The 24,581-nt window shown below is 40.0% G+C and overlaps 1 protein-coding gene across 3 annotated transcripts in view; it reads right to left on the bottom strand.

The window, feature by feature from the left end:
• The window catches only part of LOC126354357 (peroxisomal leader peptide-processing protease-like), a 1,193,162-nt gene that overhangs the window by 663,019 nt on the left and 505,562 nt on the right, over positions 1-24,581 (bottom strand). The window lies entirely within an intron of this gene.

Here is a 24,581-nt window from a genome sequence, read left to right as displayed (position 1 = left end):
GAGGTACACATAGAATATGTTTTACGTAACATATACAGAACAATATACCCAAAACAGTATGAAAAGACAGAAAGTTTACAGAGGGTACAAACTGTTGGAGTACCGCTGGATCTATTGGGTTTTGTGAATAATGTCAGTCAATCGTTCATTCAAAAATTATCATACAGCTAAGTAACTAATTATTGGTGAATATGTAGGGGGAGACAATGTGTGTGTGTGTGTGAGTGAGAGAGGGGGAAATTTCATATGTGTGTGTGTGTGTGTGTGTGTGTGTGTGTGTGTGTGTGTGTGTGTGCATTTAGTAATGCTGGCTGCTTGTGAAAACAGATTTGACAATATTGTCATCCGGGATGGAGTCAAGCTGTTTTCTTCAGTTTTGTATATTTGGAGTGTTTGAAGATGTCTAGTCTTATTACTTTTAAGATGGATATGTAGAACACTGATATTGTCTTAGTGACATGTTATTTGGGTTCCTGCAGGTGGGTGGCTACTGCTGATGTGGGGTATTTTTTGTTTCTTACTGCTGCCCTGTGTGTCCTGAAACAGATCTCAAAAGCTCTAGATATCTGAAATAGACAGAAACAGTCACAGTCCAGACATTCAATTTTGTATACAAGTGTGAGGTTAGTGGGCGTCTTGTGTTGCTGTTAAAGTGTAATTTCTGCCTTGTCTTGCTATCAGTGATAAAAGGTACGTTTTTGCCTTTCGCAATTTAGTGTGTAGTACTATCCAGAAACAGAACTGTGATGAAGGTCTCATTCTCTAGGTGTTTATTGTGTTGTCAATGCCTCACTATTTTTGAGCATCTGGCATGGAGCTGATAGACATTTGCAACATCTGTTTTATTTTCTTCCATTTCTTGCTTTACTTGACTTCAAAGAGTGATAGTTGGACTTTTCTCTCAAGTATACACAAGAATGTTGCAGATTTAGAGTTCTGTCATCTAAGTTGTTCAGAAATATTTCAGCTACCAGCACAGTCAGGTTTGACTCTTCCTCCAAGTCATCAGTTTGCATGTAAAGTTTACTGTTATTTGAAATCGTTCTGTTAGGGTGTGAATATAGTAGATCCATTAGTTCAGTAATATGTACAGAATGGATTTTTTGTGCTTTTACAGCTTGGCATTAATAATCTGAAGTGTAGGTTCTGTCAGTACACAGGAATATAGTTTTTGTATACCAAATGTGGCAAATGAGTCTCCATTTGAAATTTTTAAGTTTTTCTCCTTCTATGTATACTCTGCTGTGTATCTAGTGATTCTGTTTTTATTGGATGTGTAAATCTTTAATAATTTTGAAAAGTTTTTTGTTGAATTGGAATGTTGGGCTGTTCCTACAAAGCACTGCATATCTGATGGAGACTTCATTTTTGTGGATTTTTGGTTGTGAGCTAAGAAAGAGTGCTTGGGGATCTCATTGCTATAATGTATCTTGCTTCTTGAATGGTAAATAGGAAGTTTCTGTTATTTGGAACACACAAGCACACCCATACACCCACACTCACAAACAATCAATGCAACACATCATACGAAGTGAAACTGTTGGCAACATAATTATTTTATATGTTCTAACAACAAAATTTATTAGCTACTGTATAAAAAGCTTCCATCACAGAAAATAATCTGAGACCACTGGAGATATTTACATTTAGTTCACTATGCAGCTATGGAACCAAACATCTCCGCAACACTTTGAGACTTGTTACAATATAGTGTTTTGTTTTTGCTCCTATTGGCAGCATACTATTTTATATATTCTTTAGACTTATTAGATTCTAGATGCCATCTTTACTCTCTTCATCTTTGCTCAAGTTAATGTAAGGAAAGTGTGCATGATGTGTATTTCATTTAACATGACAGAGGTATGACTGGAGGTAGTTTCAAGTAGAACATTTCTCCCTGCACGGTAGCCAGGTTGGCACTATATTATTACACTAGCGCGATGCTAAGTTAATTTTGTTTATACCTGTTGTTGATGCCCGTTTAGCTTAATAATATTGGGATAATATATGACTTGGTCTGTTTTAATCAAATCTGAAGTGTTCATAATTTACTGTAATCATAGACTGGTATTAAAGATATAAATTTTATATTTTTATTCACCTTAGTAATCAAAGATCTCCACAACAATGTGAGCCACATACTAAAATAACGTTTTGTTTTTGTCTTCTGCTGCTGGACAGTGCCACTTGCTACCTCAAAGTCATATATCCAGCACATATATGTCGCATTAATGCACATTAATTCGCCTGATGGTGGAGGTTTAAGTTTATGAAACTCGTAGTGGAAGAAACACAAATTATTTTTCATCATATAGATAATGAAAAATCTATCTTTTATTGCTGAATCGATTTCTTTGTACCAAACATATTTCGCATATATATATGCTAGGTACCTTCAGTGATCTGTAACACATTGAAAATTATATTACTACACATATTTTAACATAACATTTGTAATGATACTTTAATACCTTAATTACATCTACTTATAGTTATAAAAGATAAGTTAACAGCACAGTGTTCTTGGTTAAATAATGAAATCAGGCAACAGAAAGCAAAAAAGCTTGAACTAAACAAGAAACTAGATAGCAATCTACCTTGACAAGACTGCAGTCCTATGGCATGATACATAAAGCAGAACAGATAGTTTAGAGAGTATCAACAGAACTGTAGAATACACAAAAGAGGAAATTAAATGTACTCATGAAAAATAATTGCACAGGAACACACACACACACACACACACACACACACACACACATGGGACTTACCGACACACGTTTTACCCAAATATCGTGAACTCGTGAATGTCACGAACATACAACTAAGCAAAGCATAAACGAATTTTTGTTACAAAACGGCCTTAATCACCATATTAACAAGATGAATTAATATTAGGAACATCATAACATAAACACAAATACTGCAGTACAAGAGGAACAAAACCATTCAGTGGCATAAATGCAGGACTAGTCCGAGAACTGATAGCAAAGAAGGTAAATAGCTTCATCACAAAGAGGAAAATCCACAAAACCACAAAGAAAGCTAACAAAAAAGCTCCAACATTTAAGTCAGTACAGAAAAAAACTTCAGGAAATGAGAACAATATCTTTAAAACAGATAAGGTAATACTTAGTGCTAATGGATAAAAAAATACATGAATAAAAGAAACAAACTGTTGCACAAACGTAATATTAGAGAACTAAATTCTGATACAACGTAAAGATTTCAAACAAAACTGAAAAACATATTTAAAGACGTCAAAACCATACAGAAAGAAAACCTGGTAAAAAATACGGAAATCCAGCGGCACCAATGCCCAGAAGCAAGTCCAAAATACGTAAGGCCAATATACTCATGAGACTTGCACTGACTTCAAAAGTGCTCTTACATACCACGTAACAAAGCTTACACAGAAATATTTAACAGAACATCTCAAACTATAGAATAACGGAAGTATAAAAAATACGTTAGATTTGATTTTAAAAAATAAGAGATACACACATTCTGTCAACTGCAAAACTGATATTGTTTGTTGCGAAAAACAAGTAAACTTCAGTTCCACTAAACTGACACAGTTAACATTACATGAGAACAATTAACAGGAAACCCAGAAATTCCAAACACTACTTTAGAAGAACTTACACAAATCCACAAACCATCGACCTTGCCACTGGTGGGGAGGCTTGTGTGCCGCAGCGACACAGATAGCTGCACTGCAAGTGCAAACACAACGGAGGGGTGTCTGTTGAGGGTCCAGACAAACGTGTGGTTCCTGAAGAGAGGCAGCAACCCTTTCAATACACGCAGGGACAACAGTCTGGATCATTGACTGATCTGACCTCGTAACATCAACCAAAGCTGCCTTGCTGTGCTGGTACTACGAACAGCTGAAAGCAAGGGAAACTACAGCTGTAACTTTTCCCGAAGGCATGCAGTTCTATTATATGGTTCAATAATGATGACATCCTCTTGGGAAAATATTCCGGAGGTAAAATAGCCCCTATTCGAATCTCCGGGCGGGAGTACTCAAGTGGACGCCGTTATCAGGAGAAAGAAAAGTGACTTCTTTGGATCGGAGAGTGGAATTTGAGATCTCTTAAACGGGCAAGTAGGCTAGAAAATTTAAAAACGGAAATGTATAGGTTAAAGTTACATATAGTGGATGTTAGCTAAGTTTGGTGGCATGGAGGAATGGGACTTATGGTCAGGTGAATACAGGGTTATAAAGACAAAATCAATTAGGGGTAATGCAGATGTAGGTTTAATAATGATTAAAAATGTAGGAACATGGATAAGCTACTATGAACGCATAGTGAAACGATTATAGTACCTAAGGTAGATATGTAGTCGACGCTCACCACTATAGTACAAATTTATATGACAACTAGCTCCGCAGATGACGAAGAGATCGAAGAAATGTATGATGAGATAAAGGAAATTATTCAGATTATTAAGGGAGGCGAAAATTTAATAGTTACGCGGACTGGAATTCGATAGAAGGAAAAGGATGAGAAGAAAAAATAGTGGGTGAATATGGACTGGAGGAAAGGAATGACAGTGGAAGCCGCCTGGTAGAATGTTGCAAAGAACATAATTTAATCTTAGCTACCACTTGATTTAAGAATGGTGAAAGAAGGTTGTATACGTGGAAGAGACCTGGAGACACTGGGAGGTTTCAGATTGATTATACAGTGCTAAGGCAGAGATTTAGGAAGCAGATTTTAAATTATAAAGCATTTCCAGGTGCAGATGTGGACTCTGAGCACAACTGATTGTTTACGATCTATAGATTAAAACTGAAAAAACTGCAAAAAGGTAAAAATTAAGAAGGTGGGACATGGATAAACTGAAAGAACCAGAGGTCGCAGAGAGGTTCAGCGGGAGCATTAGGGAACGATTGACAAGAACCGGGGAAAGGAGTGCAGTAGAAGAAGAGTGGGTAGTTTGAGAGATGAAATAGGGAAGGCAGCAGAGGATCAAGTAGGTAAAAAGACAAGGACCAGTAGAAATTCTTGGGAAAGACAAGAGATATTGAATTTAAACGATGGCAGGAGAAAACATAAAAATGCAGTAAATAAAGCAGGTGAAAGGGAATACAAACATCTCAAAAATGAAATCAACCGGAAGTGCAAAATGGCTAAGCAGGGATGGCTAAAGGACAAACGCAAGGGTGTAGGAGCATGTATTACTAGGGGTAAGATAGATACTGCCTACAGTAAAATTAAAGGGACTTTTGAAGAAAAGACAACCGCCTGCGTGAATATCGAGGACATATATGGAAAACCACTCCTCAGTAAAGAAGGGAAAACAGGGAGCTGGAAGATGTATATAGAACGCCTGTACAAGGGCGGTGTACTTGCGGGTAATATTATGGAAATGGAAGAGGATGTAGATGAAGATGAGATGGGAAATATGATACTGCGCGAAGAATTTGACAGAGCACTGAAAGATCTAATTAGAAACAAGGTCGTGGGAGTAGATAACATTCCGTTAGAACTACTAATAGCCTTGGAAGAGCCATCCATGACAAAACGTTTCCACCTGGTGAGCAAAATGTATGAGACAGGCGAAACCTCAAGAAGAATATAATAATTCCAATTGCAAAGAAAGCAGTAGCAGACAGTTCCGAAAATTATCGAACTAGCACGGTTGCAAAATACTAGCATAAATTCTTTACCTCGAAGAAAGGAAAACCGGGTAGATACCGATCTCGAGGGAGAACTGTTTGGATTCTGGAGAAATGTAAATAAACGCGAGGCAGTACTGACCCTACGACTTCACACAGAATATGGGTTAAGGAAAGGTTGGTTTGTTGCTTGCTTTGGGGGAGAGGAGCAAACAGAGAGGTCATCGGTCCCATCGGGTTAGTGAAAGGGGAAAGGAAACAGACCATGCCCTTCCGAAAGGACCATCCTAGAATTTGCCTGAAGCTATTTGCGGAAACCGTGGAAAAGCTAAATTAGGATGAGCGGATGCGGGTTTGAACCGTCGTCCTACCGAATGCAAGTCCAGCGTGCTAACCACTGCGCCGCCTAACTCGATATTAAGGGAAGGTAAACCTACGTTAATAGCATTTGTAGACTTAGAGAAAGCTTTGAAAATGTTGACTAGAATACTCTCTTTCAAATCCTAAAGGTGGCAGGGGTACAATACAGGAAGCGAAAGTCTATTTAAAACTTGTACAGAAACCAGATGGCACTTATAAGAGTCCAAGGACATGAAGGGAGTGAGACAGGTTTGTACCCCATCCCCGATGTCATTCAATCTGTATATTAAGCAAGCAGTAAAGAAAGCAAAAGAAAAAATTGGTGTAAGAATTGAAGTGCATGGAGAAGAAATAAAAACTTTGAGTATTGCCGACGGCATTTCAATTCTGTCAGAGACAGTAAGGGACTTGGAAGAGCAGCTGAACGAAATCGACAGTGTCTTGAAAGGAGGATATAAGATGAACATCAACAAAAGCAAAACAAAGATAATGGAATGTAGTAGAATTATGTCAGGTGATGCTGAGGAAATTAGATTAGAAAACGAGACAAAGTAATAGAAGAGTTTTGCTATCTGGGCAGCAAAATAAATGATGATGGCTGAAGTACAAAGGATATAAAATGTAGACTGGCAATGGAGAGAAAAATGTTTCTGAAGAAGATAAATGTTTTAACATCGAATTTAGATTTAAGTGTGAGTAAGTCTCTTCTGAATTTATTTGTATGGAGTGTAGCCATGTATGGAAGTGAAACATTGACGCTAAACAGTTTAGTCAATAAGAAAATAGAAGCTTTTTGAGATGTGCTGCTTCAGAATAATGCTGAAGATTAGATGGGTAGTTCACGTAACTAATGAGGAGGTACTGAACAGACTTGGGGAGAAAAGAAATTTGTGGCTCAACCTGGGTAGAGGAAGGGATCAGTTGGCAGGACACATTCTGAGACATCAAGGCATCACCAATTTTGTGCTGGAGGGAAGTGTGTGTGTGCGGGGGGGGGGGGGGGGTTTGTGAAAGGAAGACCAAGAGGTGAACACAATAAGCAGACTCAGAACACTGTACATTGCAGTCGGAGATGAAGATACATGCACAGGTTAGAGTAACAAGGAGAGCTGTATCAAACCTGTCTTCGGAGTGAAGATTACAACGACAACGAAAGTGATCACAGAGCACGACTACTTTGAATATGACAACTGATTCTTCTTACAAAAGGGACGTCTGCCAATGGGAAACCCAATCTCACACACATTAGCAAAGATCGTAATTAATTACATTGAAAACAGAATTTTTGCAGAAATAGTACAACAAAAAATATAACTTATTATACTGGTAATTGATAGGTAGATATCATATGCCTCGTAGATGAACCACAAGAAATGTAATTAGATTACACAGTCAGACAAACAACTTACAATATGACATTCAGTTCACCATGGAAACAGAACCAGAGGAGGAAATACACTGTTTGGATATCAAAACAGATATGACAGCACTTCAGAATAAAACCACTTGCATTTTCAAGAATAGCACCCAGATTGCGCGAAATACCTCTAAGCTAAAAGAACTATGGATAGGCGCTAAACATGAGTATCAATATAGCATAAACAACGGATGCAGGACCAACATAGCACACAAACTACTGTATTTGACACCATGAAAAGGAAAAAAGAGAGATAGAAGACAGCAAAATTAAAAGCAATTCAGATAAAGCAACAAATAACAATGCACACCCACATTAGAAAACACATTCCTCAACACAAAACAAAACGGCACATCATGAAGTACCATAACCAATTCACACACAAGACTATTAACATCCTTTAAAAAAAAGTTAATATACCCTCAAGACAAACAGCACAATGCAAAATAAACTAAAAACTGTAATGGAAGGAACAAGTAAATACAGCAGTTCAGGGAATAGCTGCAGTTCTAAATATATTAACATGACTGCATGAAATTTTAACATGAGTTACAAAGAACATTGAGGACATTAAAGAGTGACTGAACCCACTCCACACATGCCTAGCATCTAACAGAGGAAAAGCACGTCTACACTGGGATAACAACAGACCCGGCAGTATTACACCCCAACAACCCACTCCCCCTCTTCTACTGCTCCCATGATCGCTCAGTCAGCAAAAAAGGATGTGCAGTATGCTACAACATAGATTATGTACAAAGAAATATTTTTTGGAAGAAGCCTCCACTACACACTTTTAGGGCATATACACCAAGAAATGGATGCATAAAGAGGCCAAAAAATTAATGTAAGTAAAAAAATACAATCTCATAGCTGTTAACAAAAATAGCTAGAGTTAAATAAGCTGGCAAAAACCACTACAAACCTAATATCAAAACACGTATAATGACATAATTTTCTTTGTGCTATAGACCACTAAAGATGCCTGGCATGTATAGGGGTAACATGTTTGATACAAAGAGAGAAGTGCAACTGCAAAAAACGGATTTTTGCTATGTGATAAAACATAACAGATTTTAGCAACTATGGAAAATGGCTGCAATTATTAATAATAATAAAATGAATTGTTACTGGTAACAATAAACTCGTTACTTCCAGCAATATCAATTGCAGTCGCGGTGAGGTCTAACACAAAAATGTTCGCATTGGAAGTCAATCTGTCCAGTCACGCAATCAAGGATACCCCAGATTATAAAAATACTTCAGAAAAATTTGTGAATACGACACAGTCCAATACAAAATAAGTGAAAAATAACGCCATTCCAAACTACGTCAAGACTGACGTCATAAACGAACGCAACACTGTACTGAAACCATTGAAAAACGTACTGAAGCGATGAGTTAGAAACTAAGTCAAATACTTTATACAAATAAATACAATAGTCACTAGCAAGTATGAGTATGAAATTTTTGCGCTAGAACAACAGATCCGTTAGGACAAATGCAGTGACATATTTATTTTGTAGATCTGACGGGAAATTAGGAAACCAAAATATAGTGGATACGGGTATTTTGTACAGTTGTGGCGACTGCAGCGCCCATAAGGCCACTCCACTTTCCTTCGAGAGTTGTGCAGACATCACGTATCGCTTGCCTCATCGGTGCAGTTCCCGAGGAAAGAGGAGTAAATTCTGAGCTGCGCGCCATTCAAACAGCCGTAACAACGGCACAAAAAACCCTATGATTACACCACACTCAGAGTTATTTGCAGTTAGTAGTAACGCAGATACTGCCTGATGATTATATTATAAAACGATGTATTCAGATAAAGAAAAAAAGTTATCAGCAACAGTAATGGATAAGAAATTATGTCATTTATAAATAAATGCAGTCTGACCTGACTGTAAGTGGACACGACAGTCTATAAACTGAAGACAACAAGGCAGCTGAAGCAGGCGGATTCTATGTTGACAGAAACAAAACACTTGGAATAGCTGTACAAAATGCTCAATATTGTTGAAAGAAGATGTATTATCCACGCCTAGAAAGACAGAGTCATCAATTCTGTTTTGAAAAAAAAAAAAAAAAAGATACAGGAAGAAACGCATCAGCTACACAGGCATACCTGTGCTGCCACCCGATCAAAACATGTAATATTTGTGTGAAAAATGTTATTTTAAGTACGCAAAACATTTGTGTATAGTTATCTTGACAGATTTGTAAACTAAATTTTAATTTTACGCTAATAAGCTTTGACATTTGTAAAGGAAGTTATGTCCAAAGTCCTCCCTAAAGATTTTGATTGCTGATGTTGAATATCGACGAAACAAGATACAGTGAAGAGTGCAAGAGTGAAACGCAACATCCATGGCGTGCTTTTTAGCAAATTTCTACAGTACCTGTAAGAACTAACGTAAAGACAAGCCGAGACAATAAACAGCATTTCTGTAAAGTGATACAGTGTCCAAATGATACGTATTGAGAGCTGGCTAAACAATGAGTGTTTGCACAGAGTGACCTTTTTCGTGATTGGTTCATACGTAGTGTTACCCAAAATATATAAAGGGGAATATTCCAAAAGTGTATCCTATTCCAGCCTCTATCCTCATTCTAAACAGACTTTGTATACTCTGCCTGAGACTTAAATACTATGAGAGATGCCTTTTAGTTGGTCTGAAAACTGCGAAGACATGCCATATGACGTTTTTTTATAATTAATGAGCGAAGCGTTGAGAGCTGGAATTATTACCACACGAATGAAGTAACGCGTAATGGCAATGGCGTGCCTGATATTCCAGCAAATGGAGAGGACAGTCATCTTGGAAACATAGGAACAGGCGACCTTCGACACATCTCGTGGTATCAATGACTGGTGCGCGGTAGCGGAAACACTTAAACGGAGCTTGAAGATATCACCATGATAAAGGGATATAATTCAAATCCTGTATAAGGCATTCAACTGTACAGGTACTATCCGCGCAATTAAATTAATGTGAACTACAAAAGTGACTTAACGCACTGAGTTAACTTGCATCGCCCTTAGCGTTGCAGGTACACAAACCTTTTGATTTGAGGTACTGCTATCTCTATGAACGCCTCTGAAACAAATCAATTCATTATTTTCTTATACTGTGTAACATCAGTAATGTCATCACACTGGACAGAACGATGATTTTAATAACGTAACTATTGACAAACAGTACCAGTATCAACAAATGATTGCAACGCTTTTCCGTACACTCGAAAACACTTTAGTAAATAGTGCGACACAGATTCTGCTTGTGAAATAAATTGCAATGGTATAATATTTGAGTTGATCACAGAATGCGGGCATCCATGGCCGGTATTTACAGGCTTGATCACACAGATCTTACAGACACAAGACCGCAGTCTAACAGGATTATCGAGTATTACATATATACGACTTTCACAGCTGTTTTGACTTATTTTAAGATACAAAAGCAGCTTTCAACTGACTGTAGAGTAGTATGAGAGCATAAAAAACAACATCATTTTCATTCGGTGCGCTTAGAGGAATATCAATTGCGACCACATTTTCAAATCATAGAACACTTCAGTGCTTCATCTATGCTTTCTTAAGTAAATAGTTATCCCTAAACCAAACGAGATAGTGCGGTGTTCAAGGTTCAGAACTGGTATCCAAGAGGGTCTAAATACAAATTCGCATCAGTTGTTCCAGGTTTATAATTCTGTAGTTTCCAAAAATTGAGTTCATTCACTTCTTCCTTGTGTCATCTAGGTAGTTCTTTATTTCATGACACGAATATACACGAAAAACTAAGCTCTAAACCAAGAAAGTAACCTAAAAAACTGAGTTTAATTACTGCTACTGTACACAGCAACTATAGACCGATATTATAAAGCGTATAACGTTGTCAATAAAGTAATGCTAACGTAAAACCACTTCCAAGGAGGCCATGAATAAGTAATAATCATATAAAAATATGTATCTCTTTTTGTTCCAGGTACTTACGCCTGCTCTCCGAAACCTGAAGCGAGAAAATCTTGCGGAAATATCTGGAACGCTTTTCGTGTGAGAATACAGCTTTCGACGCGTATTCTTGGCCACCGTCGGTAGGCAGGTGTGCCCTCCGGTTTCGATTAGAAATTCTAACCACCAGGCAATCACCGACGTGGCTGGCCTGCAAAGTCAGCCTCAGATTCTGCGAGAGCCAGGGGATGACCGCAATTCTTCCGCCAGCCGAAGGTTCTTTCTGGAATCGCTTTCAACGATGCTGAGTATCGTGTCTCTCCAGTCAAAACAGCGCGTTCGCGCGCACAGACGGAAAAAAATGCAATACCCAAAACTGATTATGTACAGAAGTGAAATTTCGGGAATACAATTGTCTAGGTAACATACTTAAACGATTAACATTCCAAGATCACAAGTTAATGCAAGTTCTAGATAAGTCATTGCAAATGTGAAATGCTTGTATATTAATAACCGGTGTAACAGCCAGAATGTTGAATGCAACGTGTCGTTGTGGACGACGCTGGAGCTGTCGTTCGATGATGTCACATATCTGCTAGAATGGAGACAAATGTGGTGAACGAACAGGGCAAGGCAACGTGCCGACTTTCTGTAGAGCATGTTGGGTTACAACAGCGGTATGTGGACGAGCGTTATCCTATTGGGAAAACCCCCTGGGATGCTGTTCATGAATGGCAGCACAACAGGTCGAATCCCCAGACTGGCGTATAAATTTGCAGACAGGGTGTGAGGGATAACCACTGCTGTCATACGAAATCGCATCCCAGAGTGTAGACTTGACTCCAGGTGTAGGTCCAGTGTGTCTAGCACGCAGACAGTCTGGGTGAAGGTCCCCAACTGGCTTCCTTCTAACCAACACACGGCCATCACTGGCACCGAGGCATAACCAGCTTTCACGAGAAAAGGCAACACACTTTCACGTGCCCTCCAATGAACTCTCGCTTTACACCACTGAAGTCACAAATGGTAGTGGTTTGGGTCACTGGAATGCACGCCACAGGGCGTCTGGTTCGGAGCTTTCCTTGAAGTAACCGTTTTGTAATAGTTCGTTGTGTCACTGTGGTACCAACTGCTGCTCAAATTGCTGCTGCGAGTACAGTAAGATGAGCTCTAGCCATACGCTGAACACGATGGTCTTCCCTCCCGGTAATACCACGTGGCCGTTCAGAGCCCAGTCTTCTTGCGACATGCATTCTAATGACCACTGCTGCCAGCAATCATATACAGTGACTACATTCCTGCCAAGTCTTTCTGCAGTATCGTAGAAGGTACACCCAGCATCTCGTAGCCCTATTACACGACCTCATTCAGGCTCAGCGAGGTGTTGATAATGACGTCTTTGATACCTTGAAGGTATTCCTGAGTAACGTCAATTCACCACGTCCCATTCAAAGGAAACCAACGCTCAAGACCGCTGCAGAATGTATCTGAAGCAAATCTGATTCGCATTCTCTTAATCGTGCTACTAGCGCCGCTCTTATGCGACTGGATCAAAATTTGAATAGACATCATCTTTATATGTAGAAACGTGCCCACCAACTTTGGTTTCTGTTGCACAACTCCTTATTGGTTTGTGATTTTTTTCCGTCTGTCTATACATGTATGCGCTCGCGAACGCTTAGCTTTAGTCCCTTCTGCGTAGATAAATCGAAACATTTCTCTTATTTCCGGATTGGTGCATACGGACAAGAAAGCACTCATAATAAAATGCTTTGAAACCGCTTAATCAATACACGGATAATGCACTAGAACAACAGTGAGTTTGTATTGTTGACTCAGTTTTGTCATCCTATGGAGCAGAAAAATTGCTTTTACATACCTCGTCTATTGTTTTCATTTTGTTTCACACATCACTAAATAGCTTTAATATGTTAAAGGAACGGTATCATGGAACCACCAAAAGCTATTGTAATGTAATGCACATTTTACAGTTTTAAACATGGCTGTTCTACAGTAACTATATATACGTTGCAATATTGGAATCACACAGCCAACCGGTTTCAAATAACTATTTGGTACATTGACCTAGTTTTCAGACACCTCTACAGACGTCTTCATCAAGATAAAATTTTGAGAAACCGTAAAATCACAATGCGAGAACGCAATGGCCATAGTTATGAGCAGATACGCTCAAGTCAAAAAATAAAATAAAACACGATCCAGCCTTTGTAACGTTCGCATAGCTAGGATCAACATCAGTTGTTTTAGACTTCAGCATATCTGCTCTTAACTCTGACCGTTGTCTTCTCGCAATGCAATTTTGCGGTTTCTCAAAATTTCATTCTGATGAAGACATCTTAGAGGTGTCAAAAACTAGGTCAGCGTACAAAACAGTTATTTGCAAACGGATGGCTGTGTGATTCCTATGTTGTAATGTATATTTATTTACAACCAACCAGTCACACACTAAGTCTTGACTTGAATATGGTCGCTTGACAGAATCTGGTTGCCTGTGATTACATTAGAACAGCTTGTGCTGTTGTTCTTTACTGACTTGGCCTCGTGTACGCAGGGGAACACATGAGAAAAATTTCAAATTTTGGAAACTCGCTGAAGTAATTCCGTTTTTTGTGAGGTTTCCATTGGCGAACATTATACAGGAAAACATTCGTATTCATTTATTGTGATGTGTAGGATTGTGGTCCAAAAAACTTACACAACTTTGTATTTTTCATACAGATAAAGCTTGCCAGGAATAAAGGAAGCAATTAGTGACAGAAAACATGCCAGCGCCATTCGACTACCGAACAACAAAATTTTGAGTTTGTAGTCGGCCAATTACTCATTTTGCCATCGATCTTATCGAGAATTTAAAGTATCACTTACTACAATTCCTGATGCCGAAGAATATTAAGACGTGTTTACCATCCAATATAATATTGTACAGGAGAGAGCATGAAACATTTTTCTTTCCATTGTAAAGAGTTTGCGGAAGCTGTAAAAAAATACTGTGATAGGTTTTCTGGAGGTGTCCCTGGTGATCAGGCGAATGCCGAAACTGGAAATCCCTTTCGAACAATTACCAATTGGAGCTCTCAGCCTGCTAGGACATTTGTCAGAAAAGAACGAAGTTCTACAACAGCTCGTTCTAAACGCTAACTACTTACACACAAAACAGAAAAGGACTCAACTCAGAAGACCGTACAGGAACGAAACTATACTCAGCAGTTATAACGCAGATTTAATAATCCTTAAATTGTGAAAATGAAGCACGAACCTGTGTTAACAAACCTTATTGAATCAGTTTCTTCTTGGAAAAGACTTACTGTTTATCGCTAGAGCATATTAACTTCAACAATGAATGGAGCAACTTTATAGAGGAAATCCGGAAGTAGATCTGAAAACAACCTACAATAAGTCTAATACAATGTCCAGCGAACATAGCGAAAAGTACGACGTAAAATTTAACAACTATTTTAAATGCAATTTGGAACACCATTCATGGGTGTAACCGAAGAATTGTCTAGAATTCTATAGGAGACTGTGGATGGCAGTAGATGATATGCAGATACTTGTGATGTGCAAGAGTGATCGTAATCTTCATATGGAAACGTAAAAAGGTATCATTACATCCAATTATGGAATCACGAGCGTTTTAATTCATGATACGGTGCTTAGCTACAAGGTAATCTGTAGGTATACACTCGCTGATTCAATGGATAACTGTGTCTTCGTCTGTTTCTCAAAGATAGTTCCCTGAGGTCCTTTGAATGCGAAATTAAAGCATTGCTTTAATGTTTTCGTTAGGTGCCATTCAACTGAAAACACATTTCAACTATCAATTGTTTTTATTTGTGCCTTAATATCTGACGGTTTCGGTCGTGGACCATATTCACAGGACATAAGGCAAAAGCACACCAGGTAATCCACAGATCTTTTGCTTTTCTGGCTGATAGAAAATCCAAAACGTTATAATACGTATAAGAAAAGAACACAATATATCCCACAAAAGTCTAAGACACATGTTCCTCTCCCTATTAGATTTTGTGGAAGATGTTGGTTCCTTTTCTTATACCTATTGTGACATTTTGGATTTCCTATCAGCCAGAAAATAAAATTGTCTATGTGTTCACTAGATCTGTTTTTGCCTGATGTCCTGTAAGATGGTTCACGACTGAAACCGGTAGATACTAAGGTACAAATAAAAACAGCTGATGGTTAAAATGCGTTTCCTTCAAATAAATCACTACTATTTTAGAACCAAACCTGACTTGCACAGACTCCGTATTATCTTTTTCTTCAATTAAGTACATATAGTCAGCATGAAATCTTATCAATGCGTATCGCTGATGTTGTCTGAAAGTATTGTACTCCAACCACTTATCAGTTAAGTGCAGAACAAATGATGGATGTGTGTGCACTGTCTACCTTTTGTGTAAGCAATACGCCCATTGAAAAGTTCCTTTCACTCCTATTCAATGGATCCGTAATCTGCGGTCCCTGTTAGTCACGCATTTCTACAGCAGGGCTGCCTTAAGTTCACAGAAACGTAATAAGCCAGGTGCTCCAGTTTCTGTCACAGTCTCTGAAACCAGTGGATTAATTTAATATCGGCTATAAGAATAAGCACCCGTAGAACTCCGTTTGAAAAGTTACTCAGGACCTTTCACTTGGGTTCTCTGCTTTTACCCTGTAATTTAACAATTTCTGTTGTCTGGCTTCATTATTGCAGCAGTTCCACCAGTTATTAGAAACTTTCCGCTAAACATTTAGTAACTTCCGTCTCACCAAGCCGCGAAAACAGGCTGGCCGATCGAGTCAACAGGGAGCGGACTGAAGACTAAGCACAGGATTTCTCACCTTAGCCGACAACATAATTCATGCACGCAGTCAGTTCATGCAGGCGCTTGATGTGTCACCGCGATTTTCGTAAACGAAGCTTTCGATTTTTCTGAAAGGTTGAATTTAAAATCAGCTTATATTATTTGTTTTGACTTACGACCGTTTCACATGCATATTTAAGGTAAAACTAGATCGAAACTTGTGCTGTTCAGCCGTGAATTATGGTGATGATGATGATACTCAGATAGGCTGAATCAATTACCTCTTTATTAAGGGCTCTTAGAACAGATTTTATCGACACTGAGGCAACAGATTTCACAAAAACCAATTAGTCCTAGACAAAGTGGTAATTGACACCCACTTCACTGTTCTATTATTTCTTCATGGACTGCGTGTGTAGCGTCGCATTCACTTCTAAAACCTGATTTATCCGTTCTTTAGTTGAACTCCAAAGCTTTTCCTATATTGTTGGTATCTGTTTAATGAATTTCACGTACATTACGGAGAGGAGGGTGTTTCGTCTATAATTTTTATGTCTTGCCTATCTCCAATCTCATGAAGTAGAATAAATGTATCATTGTCTCGCTTTTGGGTCCTGACAGCCGGTTACAATGGTCATTCTGACAAAGATAACGATCGTATCCCACGGTCATTGATAAATAACGAGGATGTTAGGTTCACATCAAGTGTCAATCTACACACTTGGGCGACGTATAATCAAGGTCACCTCCTCACTCCCTTGCCCCTCGGGAATCACTGGTGATTGAACAGTGTCACCCACAGGAAGAGGACCACCCGTCCCCCACCCCCTCCCACCACCACCACCCACACACATCTTTTGACATAACTCGATACCGGTTGTGTTGTCCTACCCACATACCTTAGGCAAGATCATGATGTGACTCGATTCCGGTCACGTGATATAAAATTGGTGGGAAATTCCTGGATGAAAGGGAGCACATTAAAATTGCCGGAAACCCAATGGACCAATAAGATTCCAGCTCCCGCTCCACCCCATTATCATTCTTTATAATTAGCTCAGCTCTGTAGACCTTTTCATTCAAAGTCTGAGCATCATGGAGAGAGATTCAGACCTCTTATAGACAAATTACTATTAACAATAATTATTTAAGGACAGGGTTTTTTATTAATAAAAGAGAGATAACAGGTTAACTTTACGGTTGATTGTTAGAATTTTTTGTGCAACACAGGTTTCACAGTAATTTGGTTTTGCTAATTAACACTTTTTTCTTTTACTTACGAACTATCTGTTTCTTTTGACATGTTTCACAGTAGGTTTTGTATAAAGCTATATTTCTTATACACAAAAATTGGCAAAGCTAACTTTTCTGCAATTTTTTGTTGATGTATTTGCACAGGCATTTATTTTCTTACATACATCGGGTTTCTCACCTATGGAACGTAGGCGCATTTTTACTGGTGTTTTGGCAGAAATTTGCAATTTCGTTTTTGGAACGTGTAGCCTCAATCAGCCCAAACATTTTTTTTTATTATTTTTGATAACAGTGTTCACGGAATCCATCGGTTTGATTACCGTTACAAACAAAATGATTTTCAAGTCCATATTGCCCATTCAGCAGAGCGGTTCACAGTAAGACACGAGGAACACCCGGTACTGCACCAGCGACCGAGCGGCGCTTATGCATGGCGTTAGCAGTCAGTGCGGACCAAGGCTGTGCTGTCGCTGCTATAGTAGCGGTTATTCTCCGTGTTTTACTGCCTCTGATAAAACACACCGGTAAAACGAATATCGCGCTACACTAGTTCGGAACTGCTCTGTCCAATGGGCACGCAAAATTCCGCTTTAAAAATCATTTTGTTTGTAACGGGAAACAAACCGACGCTCTCTATCGACGCTGAGCGTCGCATGAAACAGGTGACAAGTAGGATTTGTATGGGCTGACTGTAACTACACGTAGCAAAAATGAAATTCCAAATATCTGCTGAAACACCAGAGAAAATGTGCTCAACGGCTGTTTGGAGACACACCCTGCATATACATTGGTTTTGTTTCCAATGTTATTTATTTCTGATATCTTAAAACTATCAGATACTGCATTTACACTGTAGCTAGCATAGAGAAGAGGAACTTAAATTCTACACTTTCCATTTCGATTCTATATATACTTGTTACTCCTTTTTACAATATTCACATTTTCTTCATGACTGGTTTTGACATTGTTTAATAATATACATTATTCACATTTTTTTCTTTCTGATCATTCCATATACAGTATTTACATTTTAATCATTTCTTTGTGATCATTTTCCTGTACACAATATATATTTGGGAAACGAGGCCTAACAGCAGCAGGTGAAGAACAAAAACGACGCACCACGATGAAATTATCTGAATGGGATAAAAAATCGATAGATGTAATGTATATGTACAGACAAACAAATGACTACACTTTCAGAAAAAGCTTCACCATACAGTTCACATGCTGAGCAACGCAATAACACCTTGATCCATCTCTGGCCCTTACGCAAAAAGTATTTTCGGCTTCGCATTGACTAATAGAGTTGTTAGGTGTCCTCCTGAGGAATATCATCCCAAATTCTGTCCAACTAGCGTGAGAGTTCTTCAAAATACGGGCTTGGTCGTAAGGCCCTGGTCATAATGCTCCAAACGTTCTCAGTTGGAACTCTGCTTGCTAATCTAGGGTTTGGAAAGCACTAGAAACACTTGCCAAATGTGAGAGGGCATTATCTTGGGAAATGTAAGCCCAGGGTGGCTTGCCATGAACAGCAACTAAACGCGACGTCTAACATCATCGACATACAGCTGTGATGTAAGGAAGCTGTGCGTGACAACCAGAGGGGTATTGCAATGAACAGCAACAAAACGCGACATCTAACATCGTCGACGTACAGCTGTGATGTAAGGATGCCACAGGTAACAACCAGAAGGTTATGGCAATGAACAGCAACAAAGCGCGACGTCGAACATCGTCGACGTACAACTGTGATGTACGGCTGCCGCAGGTGACAACCAGAAGGGTATTGCAATGAACAGCAACAAAGCGCGATGTCGAACATCTGTAATGTAAGGATGGCGCAGATGACAACCAGAAGGGTATTGCAATGAACAGCAACAAAACGCGACGTCGAACATCGTCGACGTACAGATGTGATGTAAGGATGCCACAGGTGACAACCAGAACGGTATTGCAATGAACATCTACAAAACGCGACGTCGAACATCGTCGACATACAGCTGTAATGTGAGGATGCTGCAGGTGACAACCAGAGGGGTACTGCAATGAACAGCAACAAAACGCGACGTCGAACATGTCGACGTACAGCTGTGATGTAAGGATGCCGTGGTTGAAAACCAGAAAGGTATTGCTATGAAAGGAAACGGCGCGCAAGAACATCACTTCTGGTTGTCTACCTGTATGGGGGGCTACAGTCAGATTGGTATCCCACCAATGCCCCGGGCGTCTCCAGACGCGCCTTCGCTGTTCATCAGGGATCAATTCGAAGCGAGAACCATCACTAAAGACAGTTCTACTCCGGTCAGTGAGATTCCATGCCGAAGATGTTTCCAGTGACGACCTGGACAGCGGTAGGATACGAACCTGACCGCTTCCCACCATACGGCTCGACAACCAGGAGTGACGTCATGGGTGCCATTTCTTTCCATGACAGAACCCCTTTGATTCTCATGCGCGGCATCCTTGCAGCACAGAGATACGTCGACGATATTCTAAGCCACGTTTTGTTGGCCTTCATACCAAGATTCTGGATTCAATGTAACACGTCAATTGGACAGAATTTGGAACTATACCCACGAGGAAGACATCCAAGAACTCTGTCAATCGATGCTAAAGCGAGTAACTGTTTGCAAAAGAGCCAGAGATGGACCAATGCGTTACTGTTTTGCTCAATTTCAGGAGAAAATCCTCCAATTTTTCTGAAATTGTAACGATTTGTTATTTGTACATGTACATCACATTTATCGATTACTTCCGTTTTGGATAACTGCTTGATGATGCAGCGATTTGTTTCTCTTGATTGTACAGTATTTACACTCACACATAGTGTGGTGTCATGTGCACGGTACAATATATATATATATATATATATATATATATATATATATATAGTGTATGTGCACACAGTGCACAGTGTGCAACGAGGCATTCATACCCACACTCACTCTCACATACACACGCACACACACACACATACATACACAGTCACACACACGCACACGCAGACGCGCGCGCGCGCACACACACACACACACACACACACACGCACACACACACAGAGCTTTGACAAATGGTTCATACAACTATTACGGACAGACTGGCACATACATATAAACTATTTACAAATAAAACACAGGCACAAACTCAATCACTCCAATGAACAATGCGAGTATGATAGTCCACCACAACCTATTAACCGTTTTTCGCAATGACAGGAGAGCCCTATTTTCTATTGCAGTGCAGAATGTACCTCATGGACTCTCGATCGAAATATTACCTGGTGCACTATATGTGGAACTGCGCCAGAGCCCACGAGGAAGCACCTCTTATAATCTTCAGTCGTGAGAGCCTTTGAGGCAGCAGGATGTACATCCATGGTCCACGTCTTGGTGGAGCCTGGATCTACACGGTATGAATACATCTTTGATCTCAGCCCCCATGTATTACTCCACAATCTGTAAACCTTTCGCCACGTCTTTCATCTGGAAGATAACTTTTGGTTTTGTGGTGTTACTCCAAATGCATTACCGCCCGCATCTCCAGAGGAGTCGAAATCTTCGTGATTGTACCTAATTACTTCATATGGATTACAGCCTTTCACCAGTAGATGAAACCATTTGTACCCATATGAAGGAAGTTCGGACCGCCGGCCGAAGTGACCGAGCGGTTCTAGGCAGTACAGCCTGGAACCGCGCGACCGCTAAGTTCGCAGGTTCGAATCCTGCCTCGGGCATGTATGTGTGTGATGTACTTAGGTTAGTTAGGTTTAAATGGTTCTAATTTCTAGGGGACTGATGACCTCAGCAGTTAATTTCCCATAGTGCTCAGAGCCATCTGCACCCTTTTGAAGTTGGGACCGGCGAAGTTTGGCTTCGCAAATCCTCAGTAGATACGGTACGTGTGGAGTGTGGAGAGAACCAGAAGACACATATTGATTTAGACAGGCTTCTTTTTTTTTAACATCTCTGATTGAGTCTTCATGAAAGTCATTAGTTCTTTGATTTTCCTAGTCCGAATTGGCATACAACTTTCACAAAGAATACATATTTAGATTTAAAAGTACTTCAATAACGTCACTTCTTATCTACCCTTCTCCACCAATTCACCTCTTTGGAAGTTTAAACATAAACACAGCACACGAAACCTCAGTTACTGCGCCGCGGACACCTGCGTGGAGTTGAGCCGCCGTCGTGTCGAACATCGACTGCGGTAGCGGCGTCGCTTGAAGTCCTCCGACCCATGACAGGAAATCTTCTTTGTCAAACGACAAAACCTTGCATTTCCACATGCAGTTTGACCTGAACATGGTCGTATCTGCCGTTGTTCTCCATGTTGCTACGGACAATAAAGTTTAATCTGAAATGTCCCTTTTTCATTCAATTCTTTTAATTCTTCTGTTAAACATGATTTGAAGTTACTTTTCTTCTTGTATTTTAATTTACGACGCTATATTGCGTACGTTTATTCTTCTTTAACTTTTGTTGTTGGTATTGATGGTCCGTGGCAAAGACAGATTTTCCTAAATTATTTCGACGAAATTTTGATAAAATCATATTTTTCCTCTTCCCCTTCTTCTCCTTCTCCTCCTCCTCTTCCTCTCTTTCTCTACACGGCTGATCCGCATACTGTCACAGCCGCCGAAATGGAATGGAACCGCGGTGGTTTTTGACATGGCTTCAGTGTTCAATTATGTGCGACCTGTAACCCACTGACTTTTGATATCAGTAGCTTTACTTAATAAGATTTGTTTCGGTCGATTTTTCTTGATGTTTGCTGAGGCGAACCTGCTAGTCAGTTCGGCCAAACCGTGCCCCAGCAGTCTTCATAGAACTTCGTATCCTTGTGCGTGGATGAGTGTTGAAAGAGAGAGGTAATTGTCCTCGAAGCTATTTGAATGACGTAAACAACTGAACTTTAAACTCTTCATATTCAAAATTTCTTTTACAGCACAATCTCGTGTACTAAGCGGAATGACGGATCGCCTTATACTCGCGCAGCTTGTGCAAAAGCGAGACAAGTCGTAAGCTCTACATAAGCCAGTTCGACAGTCCTTTTTCACGGCGTTCTTTTGAGACATGACCTTTACTGTTTCTACTTGTCTTCAAAAAATCGTCAAAGCATGATGCCAAGGGACAGGTGACTCCACATACCGGGCAGCGTATCTATGGATGCACACATGCTGCATTTATCTGTGTCATTAATCACGATACGATAAAGAGGCTCGATGGTTGAAATCAAAATGTTGACCACCGTGTACCAGGAGGAGGCCACTGCCATTGATGGAACTGAAAGTTCAAAATGGTTCAAATGGTTCTGAGCACTGTGCGACTTAATTTCGGAGATCATCAGTCGCCTAGAACTTACAACTAATTAAAACTAACTAACCTAAGGACATCACACACATCCATGCCCGAGGCAGGATTCGAACCTGCGACCGTAGCGGTCGCTCGGTTCCAGACTGTAGCGCCTAGAACCGCACGGCCACTCCAGCCGGTGGAACTGAAAGTGTGATGTTGACTATTCGAAGATCGCTATAGTGCATCTCCGTGGTGGCGTGCAGCACTGTACTGACTGAACCATTTGTATGCCACAAGTGAACCTGCTTACCATGCTTCAGTAGGAATTTGTTTGCTTGAAGGAGATCTACGAATTTTACAATGAACACACACGTCTTATTCCCAAAACAGGCGGTATCCACTTGGTCCGAGGTAACATCGAATGTATCAATTAACCCGTCGTTGACTTCTAAAGATCCGGGCTACGCGTTAAGTGTAGATTTATCAAATGAAAAACTCGCAATACCTTTGTATTGTATTGTATAGAACTGGGAATGTAGAAACGACAGAGAGGCTTTGTCCCCGCCTTAGCCCTCAATGGTTCACACCTCCACAACAACCTACAGCAGTCCACTCACCCCACTACCGCCCACATAGAATCCAGGGTTATTGTGAGGTTCGACCCCCACTGGACATCCCCCCCCCCCCCCCCCCGGGAACGTCTCACACCAGACGAGTGTAACCCTAATGTTAGCGTGGTAGAGTAATTATGGTGTACGCGTACATGGAGAAAGTTTTTGCACAGCAATCATCGAAATAGTGTAACTGAGGCGGAATAAAGGGAACCAGCCCGCATTCGCGGAGGGGACCGGCACGCCTTCCCGCCCGGAAAGCAGTGCCTTAGACCGCACGGCTAACCGGGCGGGCTTCACAACACCTTTACTGGAACACACACGAACGCCATGAGAAACCAACAGCAGAGGACTATTCTGCTGTCACACACCCAACAAAGGACGAGACGAGGCAACAACAATGTCACGCACAAAGGCACAAACATCACTGATGCGATAAACTCCGTAACACTAGCGACGCTCCAGCAGAAAGGATAAGTAAACAAACTACCTGCTCGCTCGGCGCACAACGGCCACTGCCACTACTACATCAAGGGCTGCGGAAAATCTATTAGATGCACGTGTGTGAAAGATGGTGAAACTAAAGGCGATTAAAATTTTTTTCCGCCGTGCTGGATTCTCCATAGCACCGGATTCTATGGAATCTAATAAAATGCTTGGAGAAGAGTCGATGTCATTAGAATGTCCTACAGTATCAATGGATGAAATTGTTGCAGACGATGATGGTGATGAGCTTACAGTCCCCACTGTGACACCTAAAGCCATTTTTCACATAGTTCAGAGCTCAAAAGTCGCATCCTTACAGACGACGATGATTTTGACATTAAAACCAAAAAAGGAGTTCCTCTTCCCTTGACATCAGTAATGAAGAAAATCATAAGAAGCATGTTCAGCTACTGAGATACATATTCGAAAGCCAAAATGAACTTCGCTATCATGATACTTAGAAAATACGGTGTTGGTTTAGTTAAAATATTTGTATCAATTAATATGGAAAATAGTTTGGGCCCCGTAGTTTCGTGGCAAACGTTTTTCATTTTACATTCCTGTGTTTAATTACACGAAAATTTTATGTAAATTTAGTTTCACAAATCCAGTGAACCATTAATATAGTCAGTCAGTCGGCAGTATACTTTGGCGTAACAATGCAGAAAAGTAAATAATGACTAAATGATAACGACAATATACACACATTAAAAAATGTTTTGCATCACACCGGTTCTCAGAACTCTTGA

Source organism: Schistocerca gregaria, chromosome 3 (assembly GCF_023897955.1).
Source record: "Schistocerca gregaria isolate iqSchGreg1 chromosome 3, iqSchGreg1.2, whole genome shotgun sequence".
In the NCBI taxonomy this organism is placed as follows: domain Eukaryota; kingdom Metazoa; phylum Arthropoda; class Insecta; order Orthoptera; family Acrididae; genus Schistocerca; species Schistocerca gregaria.
The sequence above is the reverse complement of the archived record's forward strand: the minus strand, read 5'-3'. Positions and strand labels throughout refer to the sequence as shown.